The 24688-nt window shown below is 38.6% G+C and overlaps 1 protein-coding gene across 1 annotated transcript in view; it reads right to left on the reverse strand.

The window, feature by feature from the left end:
- Positions 1-24688, reverse strand: part of LOC149297959 (RING finger protein 223-like) — a 41705-nt gene that overhangs the window by 10871 nt on the left and 6146 nt on the right. The gene's annotated exons all lie outside the window — the stretch shown is intronic.

Genomic DNA, 24688 nt, shown 5'->3' on the forward strand with positions numbered 1-24688 from the left:
GGGGGTATGGGATCTGAGAGGTATATAACAGGGGCAAGGATGAGATGTTTTAGAATTTCAGAGCTAAGGCCAAGGTGACTGAGTTGGGAAAATCTCCAGTAAAGCTGTATGGTTATTCCAGCTTGGCTATTTCAGCCTCAGTTTTGCGATTCTCTTCCTTGTCTTTAAAAATGTTCACAAATTCTTTGCATAGTGAATAGATCCGAGAATGTTTTATGATTTCAGGTTTATGACTGTAAACATTTTTAAAAAAATATTTAGTTTTTTTTAAATTTCAAAATATTCTTATTTGTTATTTAATCTAATTTATTGATAACCGTTTTTATTGCAAACATTTTTGAGGGAGCTACAAGCTATCTTGCTCACTATTTCCGCCGCTGACACCCGCTCCTGGGTAATTATTCTCCTTGTGCGGTGTCCAGGTTCAGAGACATACTGAGTCGCTTTCTCTCAGCTAATGGAAACATGGATTAAGGACACTGCTCTACAGCATCTCAAGCATCTCCAGTTGGAAAGAGAAGATGTAACGAAAGGAAGTTTTACTTTACTGAGAGGATGGCAGATACAAGAAAGAGAGTACCCGAGAGATACATTTTTGAGGGATTAGGAAGAAGGCTTTTGGGTTTTTGATGGTTGAGCTCGTCTGTTGGATTTTGTTACTTTACATAAACCTGAATCAAAGATACGACTGCATATTCAACCCACGTTTCTGGACAGAGTCCCTACAGTTAAAGGTACAGTGACAATTTCCAGCCATTCAAACCTGTTAACAAACAACGATGGGGCAATTTTATAACACTTACATCTTGGGACATTTCTGATGCCGAACACATTGGCTGAAATGCTATATAAACTATATTACCTGTTATTCTGCTAATAATTAACTGCTCTTATCCACTGGCATACTATCAAGATATACAAAAAAATTTATTACTGGTACAAATCAATAAAACAAACTATACCGCCAACTGGTATATTACTCATTATTTTTAGAGTAGATAACATACAGTATAAATAATATCACAATTAACAGTTGCTTTTATTTAAATTATTAACTTCTATTACAGCCCTGCCCAAATTGGCTATTTGAGTTTATTCAATAAGTTGTGAGTTTTTGGTGACCTGCAGCAAGATAAAACATTTCGACTCAATAAACCAGTAATCATTAAGATGAGGGAAGTGTCTCCTGCACCAGCGATGAAGGTGGCAGGGCTAATAACCCATTATGTATGGGCAGCTCAGATCTCTGGGGGCAAGGAAAGGGTCTTCCCCAAACCGGTGCCAAAAAGATGGAAGCACTTAATTGCCTAAAATATCATTGTTTGTAACGTTAATATGACCCTTCACTGGGTTATATGTCTCGACAAGCATGAGTGGCTAGTGTAAAGTCTGAGGGATACTTGATTACCAATTAATAATTTATTTTAAGACAGTATGACTAAAGACAAGTGTTATGAGTCATTAAACACTCGATATTTTCCTTCACTCCTTTGAGGCTAGTTCCCCGGAATGATTCATAAGCAATAATGAATCTAGACTGTTGTACGTGTAGATATGTTGTCATAGGTTGAACTCAAAATACGGAGGCGTATTGACACATTGGAGTGGAGTGTTTTTTTTTTTTTTACTACCCCAGGTGTGACTATTGAGGAATTGGAGGTTTCAGAATGAGTCAGAAAGGGCGAGATCATGGACGTTTAGGGTCAGGATAGGCCAGAGGGACAGGACAGAGAGCGATGAGAACAAAATTGTAGGACCCTGCTCACATTCTGTATGTATGTGAAAAGCGAAAGAAGATACAGCGTAGGCACAATCTCAAAGGCTTTCATTCTGCAAAGAAGTCAAGCAACGTTTAGAAGCAGAATTCTTACAGGACTGGTCGGAGACCAAATGGCACCTCAGGAAAGAGTACCTGACCCAGTCCCTCCCCAGTTATACATAGCATTATGGTTTTACTTAACTATTGTGTGTTTTTGCCGTTTCAATTATAAGCACATTTTCAGCTTTAGAACTTTTTGAACTTTAGTACAAACAAAACTTTCGAGGTATCAGATATTGTTTTCCTAAAAGGACAATCCTCCCCCCGGCCCAGGGGTTGTCACCACTTTAGATCTGTTTCCGTAACATTATTACCACTGACAGGTGAAATGAATAACACTGATAATCTTGTTATTACGGCACCTGTCAGTGTGTGGGGGGGCGGATATATTAGGCAGCAAGCGATCATTTCGTCCTCAATGTTGATGTGCTAGAGGCAGGAAAAATGGGCAAGCAGAAGGATCTGAGGGACTTTGAGGAGGGCCAAATTGTGGTGGTTAGACGACTGGGTCAGAGCATCACCCAAACTGCAAAAGTGGGACTTTGAAACATAGACTTTGATGGCAGAAAATAACCATTTGGCCCATTTAGGCTTCCTATTTTCCCCATCTGAAGAATCAAACCTTAATCTGTGTTGGTGTCGTCTTGGATTCAGGATAGACAAATGCGTATCCCATGCGTGTTTAAATCCCTCTACAACATCTGCTGGGAGGCTTTTCCACTTATCTACCCCCAGACTGGGGCGCATATTTTTTTTGTATATACCGGATATTGATTTGTGTCCTGCGATATTATACATTTTTTTATATACACACTTAGACCGGATAGGGTCAAATGCAAAAGCATTTAAAATTCCCCAGCAGAGCCTGGAGCAGCTGCACACACCACGCTTATCTCAGTTACACCGCTCAGTACGATTGCAGTAGTTTGAATTTCCCAGGCGCACAAATACCCACCCAGCCCATGTAATTTCTATTATCTGCACAAGACACACACGTCTCATCAGTCTGCGTACTCGTGGCTCGCTGTTGATTGAAGGCGTCTGTCATCTGTCTTGATTGGCAGCTACCATCCTCTCCGAAAAACTGGCCTGTCTGGCAGAATTCTGTAGTTCATCATTGTTCTTACATAAAGCGAGTGAATGATTAAGATCGCTTCCCTGCTTATTATTCCTCTGGCAAAAGATCCTTTGTAGTCTTTGGCATTATATTAAAATATCATAGAAAGACGAGGCACATTCATCTGTTAAAAGGTTAGAAGGCTTCATATGAGGCGTACATTTTTTTCGTGAATGTCAGCGCTAACATAATTGCTGTATAGGAATAGAATTTATTAAACCAATGGGCCCGATGGTGAATATCAGAGTTAGGGGGTAATATATATTGTCTTGGCTTAAACACATATACAAAGAATGATTGTTAAAGCGTCACTTAAACCAGTCGTTCCTCAGAGCCGCAAGCAGAGCTTAGTTTATTTATTTGTGTAACATAAATTGTGATGGCAACCTTTTCTTTTGTCTTGCTGTGTTTAGCGCCCAATATGTTGACATTATGTTTTTATTGTTACTTTCTCAGTTGTTTTGTTGGCTAGTTTATCAAGCTTCTGACATCACTGTCCTGGCCACCTTTGGCCACACTACGTACTCTGCAGATAACGTACCGGTTCTGTCCTGCTGGTAAGGATGATTGAGCCACAGTGCAGTAAAGTTGAACACAGTCCCGGTTGTAATTACGTAGGGAACATTTTATTTTTTCCTTTGGGCGGCCTTTGAAGGCTGTAACATAATTGCTTGGATGTCTCCTCACTGTAAATTAAAGCAAAATTTTTTTGTTTTTTTTTTATAAAACCTGTAAACTTGTATAATCCTTGTCCAGCTTTGCTGTGCTTGAAATACATTTGGAAGCTACAGTATCTTTTACTATACAGACTCTTTTTTTAGTGTATATATATATATATTTTACATAAGGTGGGTATGCATGACCACCTCGATCCAGGGCACCTGGCACTTTAAGGACATCGGCTGTCAAACGGGTAAGTATAGAGCTCCATCATTCTGCGGCCCACCAGGCCTTTTGCCCAGGTGTGCCAGAGGAGGCTCCTGCAGGCAACCAATAGACTCACTTGCACGGCCCTTTAACTCCTGACGGCGGAACTTGGCCTGGGGGGAGCATGATTTCCCCGTTCCAAGAGTTAAAGGTCCGTACAAGCGACTCTATCAGTCGTTCGTATGGACCTTTAACTCTTGGAGCGAGGAGACCAGTGGTACCAAGTTGATTTGCTCCCAAACGGTTTTTCTGTGCTGTCAATACCCCTTGCTCTCCCCCCTCCCACATACACTATGGCACATATATGCAAACACACTTAAACAAATTTGCACATGCTAACACACACACTTACTCACTCACTCACTCACTCACTAACACACATGTACACCACCACTCATGTTAACACAAACTCCCTCTCACACCACTTACACATAAATGCTCACACACACCTTTACATCTACACCCATGGTCACATACACTTATACATGCACATTTATGGTCAGACACACTTATATATAGACATGCATCATTACATACACTTATACATAGACATTCATGCTCACACACTGATATACATAGACATGCATGATCACATACACTTGCGTGCTCACATGCATACAAACATATATACCCCCTCCTTCCCGCCCATACCTCATTACCTCTCCTGCAGAGCAGCCTCAGTTTTACTGCAGGGTCATGTGACATAACCCCACTGTGTGCCTATCTCTCGCTGTGCTAGTTCAAGTTGTTTAGAAAGGACCTTTCTGACCTGGACCACTGCAGTCCATGTCGGTAGGGCCCTTTTTGAACAATTTTGAAGCAGACAGGAACAAGCGGTTGCAGGAGTGGCCTCCAGGGCCCCTAGAGAGACGGACACTGTGGCAGTAGCGACAGCTCCAACCCCTGTAGTTATGCCACTAGGGGGATGGTGCTATTTATATGTCAGTGCGGATGAATGCCTGCTAGGGCAATCGCATCTGTCCTTCACTGCTATGCAGGCTTGGTATTTTGCCCTATTGATTGACATAATGGCAGCTAATTGATACACATCTTGTCCATACGGTTCATGTGATCTGCAAATCACAACAACAAATATTTCTGGCAATTCACATATTACAAAACCCAGTAGTTAGACCGGTTTATAATTTAGCCTTGCGTTTAGTCTATTTTTGGTAATCATTTGTCACCTTGAAGTGTAAAACTTGTATTATGCTATATACAGAAAGTCCACAGGTAAAACTTCTAGAAGCGGTCCCTAAATGCTCACTCCCTTAGAAGAAAGAGTACTTTGAAAAGATAAGGTGAAGGGAATGGATGGTGCATATGGATAGTGACCAGAGCCATACCTTTATACATTGCTTTATTTGTGAGAGCAGCTCTACTACCGTATTTGCTCGATTATAAGAGGAGGCTTTTTTCAGAGCAAATGCTCTGAAAAATACCCCTAGTCTTATAATCGGGGTCGTCTTATAATCAGACCTCAAATCTGCGGTTAGAAGCGGGGGTTGTCTGCGTCCATCGCGCAGACCTTCCCGGCTGTCAGAGATCAGAGTTCCCCTCACTTGGGAATTCTCTCTGACAGGTTTTTTTTGTGTTTTTTTTGGGGGGTGTGTGAAATGGGGGGCATAAGGCATTTCTGTAGGCAGAGTGCTCTATGATATGCCTTTTAATCCCCTTAATGCCACTCTGCCTCCAGAAATGCCTTTTAACCCTCTATACGTAATAACTGTCGGTGCCTTCAGTTCTCTGTGTACAAAATCTGTTGGTGCTCTACAAAGAACATTTAATAATAATAGTTTTTACCCCTGTGCCTGGGTACACCGGAATGCTGATTCCCAAAGTGAAAAGAGCACTACTTCTAGATCATAGTCCTTGAGGCCAATGATAAAAAAGCCTAAAAGCAATACAAAATATATAACAATATTGTATGTTACATTTTACATTACATTTAAAGTAGCGGTCGAATGCATTTCTAAAGCATTCTAAATTCAGTACATGAATTGAGAGTTTTATACGTTAAAGAGATCAACCAAATCGCACTTGTTTTCATTAGAAAGTGAAAGTATTGTTTTCACAAAAAACCTGCAGAGGGACTTTTCAGTCCAAGGTATGTGGGGCTTCACGTTAGAACAAACCATATTCCACCTTCAACAAATGTCAGTTTTGTTTTTTTGTGAACACTGAAAATATTATGCTAAATATTTCACAGTAAATGTCAGGCCAAACCCTGGGATCCAACATGAAGATTTTAAAAGTCATTTCAGGATAAATAGAACTTACAAAATAGCCAATGACAAGTTCTTCTAATTATCACCAAATTTAGTTTCGATCTGCCTTGTTGCTTTAGGACACCAAACAAACATAAATACTTTTTTGTCCAAAGGGATCATGAAATTGTATTAAATATCATATTGTCTGTACCCAAGCCAAAGAAGGTAAAATCATTTCATACATTTAGTGTTTGTAATTTCATTCCAACTGTAAAAATAAGAAGAATAAGAAATACCTTGCAGACTCTTAAACTGGACACAATCTATTGAGTAACATTTGTCTTCCTTTCTGAGGATTTCTGGTATAGAAAAGCTGTCGTAACTTTACACCAGAGGTGGCCATGAAACCTTCCAAGCGATCTTGACCTGTCAATATAAAAAGGCATGAAATTGGCAAATAACACACCACTATGTTTTTTCTGACTTGTATATCAAAGAATAAACTTCAAACGTTTAAGAAGACACACAATAATCAGCCGCTTTGGTGAATGCTCATAAAATCTAGATTTTAAGTACACAAGATTTTGCATAAATCATAGGTTCAAATAAAATGGTACACAAATTTAATAACAGATATGCTCTAAAATAATATAGAATAAGCTACTGTAGCCATAATATAGACAACTGCTAGGTAGTACAGGCATAGGTCAGACTACTCTAGTTTGCCTATTTTGTACCACCTGCAGACCATTATTCAGGCAACCGGGATACATGTCCTGTCCCTTACACCAGCTACACACATGGGCTGGTCCAACTTATGCTTCTAAGAAACTGATTGGTTAATTAGATGGTAAAGCAGACAGCAGGATGCCCATTGGCATGAAATAATTAGCCTCCTTCAGCGGTAACCACCAAAGAAACAAAACATGTGGGAATTGCTACATCCTACTTACTGAAATGTAATTTTTGGGAATTTCACTGGGTGTAACTGTCATGGAGCACATGTTTCTACTTTCCTCCATGTTCTAAATATGGGAGACAGTTTCACCCAGATCTACATTTCTTCCCGCAGAAGTATGAAATGCTTGTAGGACACAGAAGGATCTGCCTCTCTAGTTTTCAAAGAAATCGCAACTCTTTGATCTCAGAAGGACATACTAAGGCTCCATTATTTAGTCAATCTCAGCTTGGTCTTGGTTTTTGACAAACCTAACCTGTGTTCTTCTAGTCTTGCTCTACCTGTCCATAAATAACAATTCAGTTTTGTGAGTGCTTGTGACTTAAGTTGAGCCACACCAGTCACATTAACCCTTAATACATTTCTCTCCAACATTCCTGGTGTCCAAAGTACGACACCTTAGTTTTGGGGCATTTCCAAAGTTGGGAAGGCAGGGCAAGGGAATCTACCTACTTTGCAATCCAGTGAAGCAGTATGCTGGGGTATGATGTCATAGTAAGTTGCATTGCAGATACATTGATCAATGCCACACCTCAATGAGGCAGTCAGAGGAGATTACAGAATTTCTCCAACTGACCCCCTCTACCTGCAAAAGTAGGGCAGCGGTGTCCTGGGAAAGCAGGAGAATGGTTATCTTGTAAAAAGTAAGACACTTTTTAATATGTTAACATGACTGACAACTCAATTTTTTTACCACGCAGATTCATCTATCTCTCTCAACTTTGAACACTGCCAGCTAATAACCTTTGACAAGGAGCTAAAAGGAATCAATAACAAAAAAGATAATTTAAATCACCATACATGTCAACAAAGTGAAGAAACTAAAGCAGTTGACCAATGTGTAACTAGCAATCCACAAACAGGAGTCCATGTTTTGAACGTTATAGTTTATTGATCACCATTTGCACTTTGTTCAATGGTTTGCAAAGCTAGAAAATCCAGAGGACATTCCAAAAGTTATAGTGCATGTTCTGTTAGATGCACAGAAACTAATAGAAACATTTAAATGGATGAAAGAGTTAAACAAAGTATGAGAAGGTTGGAGAGTAAATAATTGGTTGAAAGATCATAATCTAAAACAAGAAGATCTTCTCCAATCAGAGCTTGGTGGTCTAGGAACAAACAGACAAACAAGATGACATGGCTCTAGTATGATGCGTTGATGCCATAGAAGGTATTTTTGTACAGGTGTAATTAAAATTTCTGAAACCTGCTGACCAATATATGCTACATCATCCTTTTAGGTCAAATCTAAAATTAACTCAGTGTTTAAGGCATATAATTTGTCAATATTCATGATCTATCGCATACTATGCACCATAATGTTGTTCTGCAGGTTAAATATATATAATCTTTTCACAGAATGTGTCCCTCGTGCCATCTCTGTAATACGAACCATGGCTATGGATTGATTTCATGCACGAAGAAGATTCAATAAAATGCATAGCACCCTTGTTCTACAAATAAATGAATCTGGAAGATGCTGCCGAGGGATTCTAAACCGTAAATGAGATAGTATGAGTTTGGAGAATGAAAAACAATAAAAAGCCGTAGATACGCGGTGTAGGAGGTACAGTGGCTTCAGATCTTACTGTCCCAACAAGCCCAGGACAGTGTGACAATTACGAGTAAGTGGTGCCAATTTGGATACCTGGGCAACCATTGTCAGGAGAAATAACGCATGAATTAATGTATAGCATCCATAGAGCCATATATACAGTTGGTGAAGGTTCTGTTCAGGGTTGATCTGGCCTACTGGGATACCACTTCCATATAGGTAGCCTCAGAGGCTCATAGTTGTCTGCGGTGGGGGTGATTTTTATTAACCTTGTCAGTGCTGCAGTGAAAAAAATCCATGTGTATGTGATTTAACCTTTTTAGCGCTGTAGTGCATTTTTTTACAGAAAGTAACTGTTTGCATTAACATGGCTGGGAATGGTCAGTGTGAGTCCAACAGTGTGGCTCGCGGCAATCAGTGTGCATCAGAGTGTGGTCAGTGTGTTTGAGTGTGTGCGAGTGTGGCTGAGAATGGTCAGTGTGTTTGGGTGTGTGTCACTGGTGAGGAAGTATAGTAGTGGGGTATGTAGTATGAGTGCTGAACATAAAAGCATTTGTGAGGCCCCACAAGTATGTGTCACACAATAGCGGCACTATGACATTTGGGGCTGGTGTTCAATTATTTTTTGGGCTGGTTTTCATTTCAATTCTGGCCCTGACTATGTTGGCTTTTTTATAGACAGATTCATAATGTTGGATAATGAATTAATGTTATGGCTAATCGTGGTTCTAAGCTTAAAGATAAAGAGATTGGCAACTTAAAGACTCTTAAAGAAATCAAAGATAAAAGCAATTTTGTGGGATGCCCTATTCATGGACTACCATGACATCTTTTACATACTTGTTTGGACAATATGTGGATTCACTCTTTATCTAAACGAAACTTTGTTTAGGATAACCCTTAACAAATTTACAGTCTTGAGTATTCGAAATGATACTCCTAATGAAGATTTTGTAAACCTTTTCTGGAGGGAACTGGCAACTGGTACTAAGCCACAAAATCTAAATAAAAAGTCATCACTCAGCATTAATAGCACATTTAAGAAAAGAAACTTGCAGCATAACTAATTAATACAATGATGGTTAATATAGTAGAAACACATTCTGCTATGTACAGTAATATGATGATTTATACAGCTTGTAGATTTTAGCTTTTAGTGACAATTAAATCTAATTTTCTGCAGTTTGTTCACATTCTATATTCCAAATACTCTGCTGTTCTTGTACACATTTGGTAGAGACAATGATTTCTAAATATCCAGGGATGGAGGTTGGGTACAATGTAATGAAAGACATGTTATCTATTGAGATGTGAATCTGTTGTTTCTTTTTTTTGTAAAACCAATAAACTTATGTTGTTTTAAAAAAACAAATAATGAGCAAAATTCCATATTGCTTTCTTACAGAAGAATATAGAAGGGTATCTCGTAAAGGTGAAGGTCATTACAAGATGAAACATCAAAACATAGAATTGAACGGCAGATCAGACCCATTCGGCCCATCTAGTCTGCCCATTTTTCCTGATGTAAAGACTCAGATCTTAATCAGTTTTCCTTTTATGCATTAGCTGTTTATAACTTATGATGCCATTTTAGGTATTATAAAATAAACAGTGGTTATAGAAAAAGCAAGTGTACAAACTTGTTTATGGGTAGGAACAGGAGCGCAAATCTCAACAATCACTCTAATGAAACTTTGTCTTGTAAACCAATTATGTGGGACATTTTCCAACCACCACAGCACCTGAGTAATACATTTTAATCAGTTCTAACTGGGTCATGTAACTTGCAACAGCACCAATTAATTAAACGTTGGTTAACATTGTATTAATACATTCCACCAACGTGTAGAGAAATATAATTATTTCCACGTTCAGATTTTTTCTGGGGTCATGTTCTTACATGGACATTGTCCCCCTTTCTTGGAATCCAGGACGGGGATAATAATAGGTGGGACTAGCTATGTTTGGGGGGTTGGGCTAATCCTAGTAAGGCTTTGAAGAGTGGTGAAGTGGGTGGGGAGTAGGCGGGGGGCGAGCAGACCCTAGATGGGGAGTGAGCATGGTCAAATACCACGCCCTGCCCAGAGATTGACAGCACAATGCAGGAGCCCCGGGGACGTGGTGTTTGACATGGAGACTTTGTGTGAAACATGGCAAGGTCCCAGCTCAACGTCCTATTCAGAAATCTTTGCAGCCATAGACGGTAATGACAAGCCTGGAGGGACCATAGAGACATCTGGTGACCCTTTGAGGCCCGCATTCTTTTTGTCCCTCTTTATGACCCTGGCATCCCACTTCGCTAGGTGTTCAGAATTTTGGATTTTGGATCATACTCCAGCCTCAACACTGTAAAGTAATTAAGCAATCAATATTGGCATTAGTATTATAAAACACTTTGTTCTTGTAGTAAGGTATTTAATTATATAAATAACTACCAAAAGGCCATGACATCAGCTAAAAACTCAAAGTAAAGAACATTCTTTAAGGCACACCCATCCATCCTTCTTGAACCAATTGGAATGCTGGGAGGTGTGGCCTCTCTCATTGTTCTTTGCATGCTCGGGACAGAAAGGTGAGTCCTAGAACAGTTTTAACGAGCCTGATCCAGTGTGTAATTAACCTTGTTGTGTAACAAAGCTACAATTGTAATGAAGTTATTATGAAATGATTTTGAACATGTCATTATGGAATCTGATAATAAAATTCTCACAATCTAAAAGAAGCATATTACATATGATTATTTAATGTGTAACCATACATTGCTCCCATAATAAAACAGTTAACTATGATCACCTGGCGTACATCAGCTGTGATTGTGGCACCATACATAATTTTGGAATTTTGGAATAACTGGAATTATTCATCAAAAATGTAAATGTATATGAATGTAATGACATTTTTGACTCGGTTGTGTCTTTATGTCTCTTCTAAGAGCCCATATGCCCAGTCTTCCCCTTTCATATCAAAATCCATTGGGGTTAAAGGTCCATGTACCATCATGCTAGATGGGTGAGGAATGAGGTTGGCTGTGGGCAAGGGCATCCTCAACACCAATGTATCCACCCACCTGTGTGTTACTAAGTGTAACACTATTCATTTTTCTGAACAGGGCATTTAATGGGATAGTGATTTATTGGTAGCCGAACAGAAAGGCTCTAAAGCCATGTGATGTTTTCCAAATCTACCACTTTTTCTACAGTGGCCATGTTTTTTTTAGGTAAACGTGGAGGGCCAAAGGCTAGTTATCTAGCTGACTCTAAAGTGGGAGGGCTTGGTTAAAGCATGCAGATTCGACTACCTGCAGTGTTAAGACATCAGGTGTACTCTTCTGTCATGACAGTAACAGGCCAATGCTGCAATTGACTTAAAATCCCATCTCTTGAATCATAAATATTTGTGGGCATCTCATTTATTTTATATATTGTTTTATATAGCGACATCAAATTCCGTAGCGCTGTACAATGGGTAGACAGGACATAACAAGTAGTATATAACATAACAAATTAACTTACAGAGACAACAGGTGAGGAGGGCCCTGCTCAAACGGGCTTACAATCTGGAGGGATTTAGGGTGTATTACACAATAGGTAAAAGTGCCAGTGTAAGGGATGGACCAGCCACACTATGTAAAAGTATTGCAGGAGAGGGAGTAGGAAAGGTGAGCTAAAGGAATATGGGAGGCCGAAAACAGATAGCTCTGCACACAATGGGGTTTATGTATAAATATTGATTCCAGTGCATTTTTTTATGAATGGCCCTATCAGCTAATGGAATGGTCCAATAAGCGTTCAATAGACATTCCACTGGACAACTTTGCACTTTATATACAAACTCACTTTTGGCCCAAACTAGGCTCGTCCCCACTCACTGTACAAGGGGAATTTAAATTGTGGAGGAAAGGAAGTAAAGGAAAACCAAGTTGGATACAGAATCTTCAATCAATCTTTTTATAATTGTGACTGTGCACTTTAAAGATAATCTTCCATATGCTAAGGAAATAAACCTTATCAATTCCATCAGCTTACTATTTCTCCGGAAGATGCACCTGCATGCAAACAACATAGCAACTTTTAAGACATTTGTTGTGTTTCCTGGGCAGTCACCTTTTGTGTCACATGGTGAATGTTCCTGGCAAAGTTTATAAATTATAATGTACATAAAGACAGCATTTTGTGGGAAATGATTGGGCATTCAATGTAATATTAGGATGCTTTATGTGGATCTCCACAAATGGGGGAGGAGTGATAAAGACAAGGTGAAATAGAAAAAGAGCGTATTGGAAAGAGAGAGCTAGCGGCTCGAAGAGACACCAAGAACTGTTCTCAACTCTTAATAGAAGATAGAAAACAAAAATAATAATATATTGGTGTGAGAGATTCAGTGATAAAAGAGAGCAATAAAAAGACATAACAAGCTTACAAATGTAATGAATACTTAATACACATGTAAAAAGAAAAACATAATCAAAGAAATGTATTGGTGAAATAATATATGATAAATGATCCAGTGACAAAAAAGAGTGAATGTTGTTGTTCACCGGACCAGTATCACCTGACTGCTTCTTCAGCGGTCACTAACATATCGCACTCGTCTCACTGAATTGCAAACGGGAAACTGTGTGGAGATGAATCAGTGCATGTGAATGAGAACAAATTCCCCAAAAGGTATATCCATTAAAATTCCCACTATATGCACCTTTGTGGAATTTGAGACTTTACGGACTGCCTTTGGGAGCCCAATAGTATCCCGGCCTTGGCTCTGAAACTGGTTATTTTTAGGCACTGTTTTTGCAGGTATAAGTGGGAAGATACTCTGGGAAACTGACTGACGTGACCTCCTTGGGGAGTAGTGACCCAGTACTGGGATATGACATCATGGCTTCACTACCTCGCGGGGGGTAAGATAGTTTCCCTGGACACTCCTCATAACAACACCTCTGTATACCTACAGTCCCACTCCACCTGCCTATATATACACCCTGCCTGCTTCTAGTCACCTCCCAACAAAGGTCTCCTTGGTTGGGCGCCTGAGATGTTAGGGGTATGCTAGTCTGTTGCTGAAGTTTGCGTTACTTTTTGTAAAGTTTATGAGTACTACATTTATAGGGCGTGAATTAGCTTAGAAACAACTATGTTTCTTTGAATATATATTATGCAGGTTTACAAGATAAGGGTGTATATTACACAATGTCCTTTGCACTTAAATAGACACCTAATGATTACCTTGTAATAGTAACATTTTATTTTTTGCTTTTTAATAACTAGGATTTAATGTAAAAATGGATGCTGCTTACTTAAAATAAAATTTTGCTTTCATTTTACAGTCTAGGGAGGAGACTGGCAAATACATTGTAATATGAAAAGTGAAGGACATTTAGTTGCTCTGTAATTATATATATATATATATATATATATATATATATATATATATATATATATATATATATATATATATATATATATATATATATATATATATATATATATATATATATATATACACCGACATACACCGATCAGCCATTACATTATGACAACTGACCGGGGAAGAGAATAACACTGATAATCTTGTTATCATGGCATCTGTCAGTGGGATATAGTAGGCAGCAAGTGAACATTTTGACATCAAAGTTGATGTGTTAGAAGCAGAAAAAATAAGCAAGAGTAAGGATCTGTGCGACTTTGACAAGGGCCAAATTGTGATGGCTAGACGACTGGGTCAGAGCATCTCCAAAACTGCAGCTCTTATGGCGTGTTCAAAAGTGGTCCAAGGAAGGAAAAATGGTAAACTGGCAACAGGGTCACGGGCAGCCAAGGCTCATTGATGCACTTGGGGGCGAAGGCTGGCCCTTGCGGTCAAATCCAACAGACGAGCTACTTACTGCAGCTCAAACTGCTGAAAAAGAGAATGCTTGTTCTGATAGAAAGGTGTCATAATATACAGTGCAATGTATCTGCCCCGAACTCCACCATTCTTCCCCTCCACAGACAAAGGCTGCCAGATCCAATCAGATTTCACTAAATGGAAGGAGCCACTCCACTTCTTCCAATTCTAAGAAGTTAATATTAATCCTTCTGGTTTATGCAGGTCAAACTCTAATACTTAATTGTAATTTATCCTGATTTATATACACCATTATTTAGGGCTTTTCTTTAAATTCAAGCACACATTGTGTTAAAATGTTGATTTTTAACGGCTTCTAATTTTTGCCAATCCATAAATATAATTCCCTGCAAATATATTAATGCATCGAGTACTTTTTTTTTCCAAATGAAAATAGAGCTCATGCGACAGATGGATGCATAGAATTTCTAAAATGCTTTATACTGTTAATGCTAATACGCACCATAATTAAACAATATTTCATACTTAATTTTATGGACGCAATTTACAAAAACTGTAAAAAATGAAAGTACATTTTAAAAATGGAATATTTGTATTACAGAAAATAAAAGGAAATGCTAAAAAACATGAATTTTAATTATATTGTTTTGTTACATTATTACCAAAACTATATACCTGGGTTAAGTATAATAATGAATCTATATAATGAACAATATATATAATTGTTCAGTTTGATGGTGGTTCTACCAGATGAAACCCAAGGTTGAATTGTGAAACACACCTTAATATCCGTGTTGTAAAGTCAGCAATGTATAGCTGGAATATTATTAACATAAATTATACGTGCTTATGTAATATTTCTGTAAAATGTACACATGCAAAGTCACTATATTCACGTCAGATGACTTTGCATGTGTTATAGCAAAGTCTGTTCTGTTCGCCTTCTAAATTCACCGGAGACGCCGTTTGTTCTGTCCTTTCAAGGTGAAATTGAAAGAGGTTGTAAAGACTAAGGAGTGAACTTTATAGTTGGCATTGACGTAAGACTTTTGCATATACAGAGGAAACAACATAAACCAATTACTGAGATAGCACGCCTGCTAAACACATAAAAATGATAGAACAGGATCGCTCTCATATAGCTTGGTTTTGATCTTCCTCAGTTTGTTTTAGATTTTTATTGTTGCTTCTGTAAGGTCCCACCTAATTGCAGGTTTGGGAATAGAAAGCATACTGAGACGGTATCGGGTCATTACGTAAATACATCTGAAAGGCCACTCTTTCCCCATAGGCACCATTTCTGCCAGCGGTCGTTGCACAGGGTTGTAGAATCGACATCCAACGTGATTCTATGATCTCCATTTAAGCGTCCCATTGAAGAGCGGTTCTAGAGGGAGCCCGAACAGCCAACAGGGCTATTTCCCCACTGCTATTCTAGAATACGGCACTGGATTCAAGTAAACGTTTCCTCTCCATAAATGGCCCTTCTAGGATACTAGATTAATGGATTTTACCTTATTGCCTGGGTGTTGAAGTTGCTGTTCCACTTGCACAATGCATTCATTTCACTTCTTGAGCATCATACTTTAGCAGCTCTACCATTTTATTATTTTAAGCAAATATTTCTTGGGGATGAAAAGCCACTCTGGCAATTTCAGGCCAACGGCTGATGCATGACATACTGTACTTGTGACTATGGATATGTGTGGCTGCTTGCCCCGCTATTACACCCTTGCAGCATGTGTATCCAACCAGCAGGCACACTCTGAAGAACATCATGTGTCCAGTTTGCCGGATGGTGAGTCCTAGTCTGCGGCTAGACGAGACCGTGGTACAGTGCCATTAAATTGTCACCGTCCTGCAAGAATCAGGACTGTTGGGAGGTATACTAGCATACTCAGATTAAGGCACTGTGGTCAGCTGCGTGGAATGCCTGCAATGCTGGCCTGACTACGTACCTCTGCACATACCGATCACTACCTGCAATGTGTAGGTGTGTTACGCACCTGCTAGAAAATAAACAACAGCAGAACAGGTATGATCTGGAACAGAAAGAAAAAAGATTGTTTCAGAGAAGCAACGCTTGTATATGGGTGGAGCAGCTCTGAGAAACCTTCCATTATTCAGCAAGAATGCATAATGTCACCCACATGGAAATAGTGAAAAAAGCAGATATAACACAACAATTACCGGGATGCAAAAGAACTTACACAATTGTACAACAATCACACAAAACAATCTCTGATTATTAAAAACTTTCTTATTAGTCTAGATATTGTGTGTGTATAAAATCCAAAAATTTACTTTAAAGAGAAACAACTGAAGTCTACGATTTTGGTTTCTAACATGCCATTAAGAGGTTGGTTGGTAGATGGACATATCATTGAAATGTTTTAATGCGATCTTTGTTGTTTGTGAAAGACAAAAAAGCAAACCATATATTAGGGATACACAGTAGGTATTTAACCCTTTAATGACATCCACAATTTAATGTTTCCCTACAATCAGTTGCAAGGGCGACAAATTGAACTGTTGGAATGTAGATTATAGAACGCAGAACTGTTCTTCAGACTTTTTTTTTTCTGTGGAATGGTATTAGGTGTTCCAGGCAGCTGCCTAGGGTGCCTAAATCGGGGGGTGCCGGTACGCCTCCCAAAAGACCCAACTTCACTCTTACCAGGGACTGGTAGCTCTCCCACCTCTACAGCTCAAGATGTTGTTAGAACACCATTTTTATAATCTTGATCAGTTATATATTTAGGGTAGAAGGTGGAAACCACCCCGTTTCTTACAAAAACAACAATGTTTAACAATTGGTGGAATACACAATAACAGCTTTCATAACTAACCCTGTGACCAAAACCTTTTTGATCACTAAAATGTTGTGAATTCTGCACATAGAAGGACTGGTTTAGCAAGTTCTTGTTAGAAACCAGATACTTTATTAACTCACAAAATTACTTGCCCAACGTATTAGAGGTCTAAATGAGTGATCCTGTAATTAGACACTTATTTATACATAATGCACACGGTCCATCTTTTCCTAGAACACTCCGTACATTCCTCGGCAGATAAAAATAGTTCCACGTGAACTCATCACTAAATTATATATATCATACAAATTTACATTTCCAATAACAAATCACATCGCACTGCCCACGCCTACATCTCTCACACGTAGACTTGAGAGTAAAAGTTACCTGATGACCAGCGGGGATGGATGTGTCCAACATTCAGAGAGACGTTTATTACAGCCAATAATTAATATTGGAATCCGAAGCAAATATTTATACCAATCAAATGATTATAAAATACAATACAATTCATATTTTTCTTTGGAATACCAATTTATCAATCAACAATCTGCATTCAGCGTTGAGAGGGAGAATTTACTCAGTAAACGGGTCACATCACCTAGATCTTGCAATATATAAACACTTTTTCAAGAGCCTGAGAAGGTTTAAGGATACGTTTGGTAAAAACAAACCTAAACCTTACACTGTATATTTTAAGACCCCAGCAATTAGCCCCAGAATTACGTTTCATACTGGTGTCCAGCAGCACTCCCTGTTGGCTTTTAGTTCTGGCGGTCCAAACGTAACTTTAGTGAACCTTTGAACGAACGTACTTATTGTGTTGATTCATTGTGATGTCTGTTGCCCTTTAAGATAGCATAGAATGAGAATAATTTCTATGTGATTTCATTGAAAATGTGTAAAGATGATAACTTTGTAGGCTAACTGAAGTGAGATCAATTGCAAGCTTTGAAGCCTATCTAGGCCTCTTCTTCAGACAGATCATGCATACGGTGTCTCATACTTATAGGGTACGATGCCTGCAGAAGATAGATAGTCCGGAAAAGCTTGCAATCTATTATACTTCAGTTAGCCAATCAAAGGTATCCTTACCAAATTTGCTCATTTTCTTTCCTCGGAAAACACAGTGTTGTTTTAATGTTGCTGCCATCAGGATCGATTTCTCAAACGAACCAAGTGCCCGACAACCTTTTATTACCACTTTATAACGAGCAATTAGGAAAACGTAGGCGGAAAGTGGGGTAACTGTCAAATGGAAGATAAGAGTTCATTGCACTTTTTTAGTTTGTATAAATATATCCCAGTTATGGTTTAATAATTGAACCAAAAACATGTATTTTTTTGATTACTTCCTTCCCCATTTCCTTGCGGCGTGCACCATCTTCCATGCGCAGAGTACACCTGCAGCATGGCCTTTATCTCTTGGCTCCCTATAAAATATATATATGTAGCTAGACTTTCTGTCCATTTCCCAGAAGCACAAAATAGTTATCTGATCTCCCAGGTCAAACATTTCTTACACAATGCAAAACAGTGAATATGCAAATGAAAAAGACAATAAATAAAGAAGAAACTGCAGCATTAATAAACAAATCACACACAATTTGCTTACATCTGCTTACCGGACCAACTAATCAATATGATGAAATGCGGAACAGAAGCTTTAAGCACCCAAAGATGAGGTTACGGCCCCGATTTCCATTCCAGTTTAACTTACTTTATTTCACGTGGGGTTTTTTTTTATATTCAGCTGTTTCTATATAAAGTTTTGTGTCTTTTAGGGCCGTAGACACTCTGAGTTACTAATAAAGAAGGAGGAAATAGGGATTGGGAGATATAAAAGGCTTTGTAAGCGAGGCGTAGAGAAAATGATTTAGGGTGTGGGTACAATAAGCAGAATGCAGTTTTTATCCCTCAAAAACTGTCGCTAAAGACATGTATAGATGTTTGGGGGGCAGCCACATTTGCTTGCTAGTCATTACAAAATACAAGACACATTGACTAAGATCAGTCAGTTTCTTTTTACGCAAGTGATTAGTAGAAACTCAGAATGCCGTATTAAACCAGATAGATGCCTTTCAAACACTGGATTTTCGGTGTGAAATGTAACACTTTATGGTAAAATTAGACTTTGCTTTCCAAAACGGCACATATATAATTATCAATTTAGTTGCAAGAAGGTCTTTATAAGTACGCACGTAAAATAAAGTGGAAACATGGGGATCGGTAAGCATGCAAGCAGCGAAGGATATTTAAGCAGCAATTCCTCAAATTTCTGATAATACTAATAATGTCCTATCTGTAATAGATTAGAAGTTATGAACTTCTTACATTACTTCAGATTACTTTGTTTACGATGAGATGCTTTTGGTGGATGGTTGCAACAAATAGGATGCAGTTTCTCAAAGGATCAGTCCTGGGTTTATGTCTCAGGTGCCCCTTTGCCCACATTTTAATGGTGCCTCATTCTTGAGGGTTCGTTAACATGTATGCCAGTGCCATATAGAAGTTTCATGCTCATTCAGGTCATTGGTCCACCTGCTGCCCCATCTGCCTGCCTATTGATAAATTCAGCCCTGGGTACGATAATAAGGGGACGGTTTCTTAAAGAAAAAAAATGCACAAAAAAATGCACAACTGGGAGTTAGAATAAAATACTGTGGGTGAAAATGTTTATGATGTAAAAGAGAAGAAACCTGGTGCATAGTCTTTATGATCATTCACCCTTACTCCCACCACCTATACGAGACCAATAAAAACATTTTTTTAAAATTGTCTGAAAGGATACTAAAATAAACTTCCTGCTGTTAATCTTGTAAGCGATATACTGCATATATCTTGACATGCACTTTTCTTATTTTTCTTTCTCGTCTCTCCCTCTTCTATTTTATTGCCCTCCCCACAAAGCAACACTATCACCAGCACCTTTCCCTTTCAAAACCCCCTGGACGCCCCTCAATCCCAACACCTATTTCCTATACCTTCTGCGCCCCTATAATTCAGTCCTTTGGGCTTGGGTGCCATCTATATAAAGAAGGTACACATTGTTGTAAATTCATAGGAAGCCACACTAATGCCCCATCTCTTGGCTTCTGACACCAGCTGTGTTTCTGAGGTCCCCTCCTGGATCTCCTTGTTACCGTCAACTCAACCAATGCAATATAGAAGTTGTATGCAAGAAAGAAAGTCCCAGTGAGTGGGTTCAAGACTGAATTGAAGTTTAGGAATCAAACAGGCCTGAAATATCACATCTTCATCCAACTATTGTGGGATCCTGGAAAATCCTTGGTAAATACGTTCTGGCAAGACTATGCCGTTTCCCGATTGGTTGCTAATTTTGTATTTTTGCTGTATACTTTATAATTTGTTTTATATCTTGGCATTATTCAGGACAAAAAAAAGTCTCCTTAAAGGAAGGAGGATTTTAAATCTCATTTTCAACAAGGCAGACAATACAAATGTTGACTTTAAAAGACGTTTAAATGGTTTTACAGTTACATACGTTTTCTGCTGATTAATGCAAAGTTACTTGAGGTAACAAGTCCACAATAAAGTAAACATATTACACAAAACAGGAAAAATACTCTATATACAGAGACATTTCCTTGTTTCTCAATGAATGTTATTCAGAACCGCCGTACCGTGATAACACATGATAACAGACAAGAAACCAAGAATTTTGATAAACTTGCTGGTATGAATTGGATTGTGCAATACAATTTAAGCTGTCACGTTGTAGCTTTTACTAAAATATATAAAGGTTAATAAAAAAAAAAAATGTGGAAAAATCACATTTATACTTGGAAGAATTGGTAGAGATTTTGAAAGATGACAGTTTATGAATTCAATTTACATTAGAAATGGGTGAGCTGAGCAGATTTTCAGGATATTCTCCCAAATGCTCAAGTTGTTTCTTGATTAACTCAGGTGGATCCGTCACCAAATGACCATCCAGTGTCCGAGCAGACAAGAGGAATGACTGAGAAGCTGAACTATTACTGGGCTTGGGAATCACACTTTTGGACTGCTTGAGAAGAGACATTTTCACAAAGCGCAGAACTATCTAAATTGAACACACATTTGAATAGCTTGTCCTACGAAGACTCCATGTTTAGAAGACTGAAACTTTAACTCACATGTGCCATTACTTATGGAAAAGTATCTCAGAATATCAGACTAAGCCTTTCCACAGGGAGTCTCAGGTTGAAATGTAAGACATTTATTTTTTCTTTCTACTCATGGGAACCAACAACCCCAGATGTGCATTTCAGACCTTTCGTTGGCCATGTCCATGAGGTGCGGTTGGTATACCTCTAGGCACAGTGAGTACAGACCTCAATGTCTCAACTCGACTTTTACTCCAAGGGATAGCTGCAGATCCCCAAAAGTAACAAAATATGTACAATCACAGTAAAAAACTACATGTTTCACGCATGGCTGCTTGAGACAGGTATTTGGCTCAATGCAGTGAGGAGTGCGAGCTGGAACTAGCCACAATTATGATCTCCATATCCAGGAGCCAGGCCCTGGGGCATCGTTCTGGACACTCACAGCAACCCATCTGCAGAGAGCGAGTGGATTGGGCTCATGCCATACTCTGGCCAATTTATATCTCTATTTCCAATTTCAACCTTCCTACTAGAAATTGTGTTAAAAAATAAAAATCCCACACACTGGGCACAGTCCTTCACACGGAACCATGACCACTTCAAAACATTTCAATGCACAGGGAGTATGTCACTTCTGAAAAGATGGTCAAGAAACAAAATGGATACATTTAATAGGCTATTAACGGAGGCAAAAAAAATACAGCATATTCTGTTAAATAGTTCAGATTTTTTTTTCACAGAACCTGCTCAATTTCTTCAAATTAATTGTCCATCTTTAAAGTGCATCACAAGAAGTTTGGGAGTCATGGGCACCACGTCTATGAAAATTTTTGTACCATGTACAGTATTGCACATTACTGGAAACATTTACATAAATATGGGAAAAAAAAAAGTTTTCCTTTAAAATTAATTTATTAAATCAATTGATATTTCCTGTATAAAAAAAAAAAAAAAAAAAAATACACAAAAAATTAAAAAAAATACATCTGGAAACAGTGCCTGGTGTCTCCATTTTTTCCTTACGGCTCCAACCACGTCACAGTCTTCAGGCTCTCTAGACTGTGAACAGAGACTGGCGTAATCCTTGAAATGTTGTGCAGCTGCACGGCTAATTCTTTCATACCTCAAAACTTTATACACAGAGCGAGGATTTCCTTTGATGCTGAGAAGCTACTTTGTACGTCTTGAAATACTTTTTTTTGGCAAAAAAACCCCACTTCTAATTGTTCCATTAGCCATGATCTTATTTCCACTCCAAAAGGTTTGACTGCTGAACTTTTTTTTGCCAGAGTCTATACATTGCTCACAGTGGTATCTTCTGGTGGATTCAGCAACACTGGGTTTGTTGTGGTCGGCCTTCTCTCTCGTCTGACGTATCTTGGCTTCCTTACTAAAACAATTGAATACATAATTGACATTCCACTGCATAAAACATCGTTTTATTCAAAGTTTACCCAGAACTTAAGATGGCTTCTCACATAATATAACTACAAGTATTTAAAAGGGCAGATCCCTAGGCTAGATCTTGGATATTCCAAGAAGAAAACGTGGAGGGAAGTTCAGGGCAAGTTACGTGGAGGACAGCAGGAGTAACCAATGGGACAGATTACAGAATTAGTTTTGCTAGAAAGGTTAATGTAGTTAAAGAACAGAAACCTTGAAGGGTTTATAAACCAGATCTGGTTTCATTAAATAACCGGAGCTTGGAAATGACTCTTCCAGGAACGTTTCTTAGTATAGAAAATGTAAATAAACGAACTGAAGAAGAAATCACTATGAATTTTAACGGCCAAAGATAAGACCTAGAAAGACCAAAAATCTTGCCCCGTTTCTATGTGGTCAGTCTCTTGCCATAGGTTTCTCTGCTTGAGAACTCTGCGGCTGGCTGTTACACCACCCTTAAACTACTAAAGAAAGAGCTGAAACATGATTTTGGATTAGTGGCCAGAGATGCGACATGATTGCTTGCATGGAAAGAAGCAAAACGCTTCACTCACATCCTCGGAAGCATGTTAGACTAACGCACAGAAGCAAAGAGGCAAAAGCTGGAATGATGGCGTCTCTTTACACAGAATGCTGTTTTGATAGGAAAAGTGATGTTACCTGATGATCTTGGATCTGGAATCATGGATGCCTGTTAAACATCAGACAAATAAAATCAGTAAAGTCTGACACACGAATGGGAACAAAAACATTAAAGAGCAATTGTCTTCCCATCTGTAAGATTCCAGAGTCTCCCATGATGTCATCAAAACGGTTACAGGAACTTCCCATTCAACACCATTAATTAGTTGCTCAATGATTCAATAAAATCCAAAGCCTACCTTTTCATAATAAAACAATAATCACCTGTAATTGTATGCACTTCACTATCTTTTCCATCACCCCATAACAGGCGAGCTGGACAGGCACATGAAATGCTTACTGTAACCCCGCTGTAGGAATCATTATACACATACTCAGATGTGTGTTAATATGTATTCACAAATGCACTGTGTTGTAAAGCGTCTGGAGAAAATACTCTCTTTTATGGTAAAATTAAACCTTAGGCATAGCCTTCTGAATACAGGGGTCAGAGGATGAGACTTTCCTTACTCAACTCCTTCTGTAAGAATGACATTGAAGCAATGTGAAACTTCCAATGTGGGAAGTGTATTTTCTTATTCTTTAGTAATCACTGCTTAGTTAAACATCTCCTCATTTTTTTTTCTTATTCTGGAGAGCAAGTCGGCCAGATCGGGCTTCACTCAGGGAGCTACGAGCGCCCTCAACCTTTAGCATTATAGTCATTAGTCAAAAGGTAAAACCACAAAAAAAAGGGAAAGTAATGGCCAGAAAGCGGAGGAAAAGCTCTTACCAATTCACTGGGCTGCAAGATTGACGCTACGAGGAAAGAAGAAAAAACAAAAGGTTATTCCTCTTGGCACTTACTATATTTACTTAAATATAACGAACTACAGTAGCAACAATGGGTATTAACAGGGTAAAAAAAAATGTCTGCAAGCTGTGTTTTTGTTGGAGGAAAACCTTACCAGTTTTAGGAGACATACATACATACATACAAATATATATATATAGTTCACCGCTTTTGGTAGACTGCAAGCTGTCAGGGGCCTGTCTGACCCACCTTCAGAGATGGGCAGATGGGATCCATACAAGCATATTGAATACATACATCGTGAATTTCTAATACATATATATATCTTACGTACATTATGTATGTATAATTATTACATATAACAAAATGTACTATATATTATAAGATAATGCGGTATGTGGAAAAGAGACATAAGCACTTTAGGATTTACCAATCTCTATTAATCTAAGACA

This window comes from Sceloporus occidentalis, unplaced genomic scaffold (genome assembly GCF_023333645.1).
Source record: "Sceloporus occidentalis isolate IW3139 unplaced genomic scaffold, rSceOcc1.0.p SCAF_35, whole genome shotgun sequence".
Lineage (NCBI taxonomy): Eukaryota > Metazoa > Chordata > Lepidosauria > Squamata > Phrynosomatidae > Sceloporus > Sceloporus occidentalis.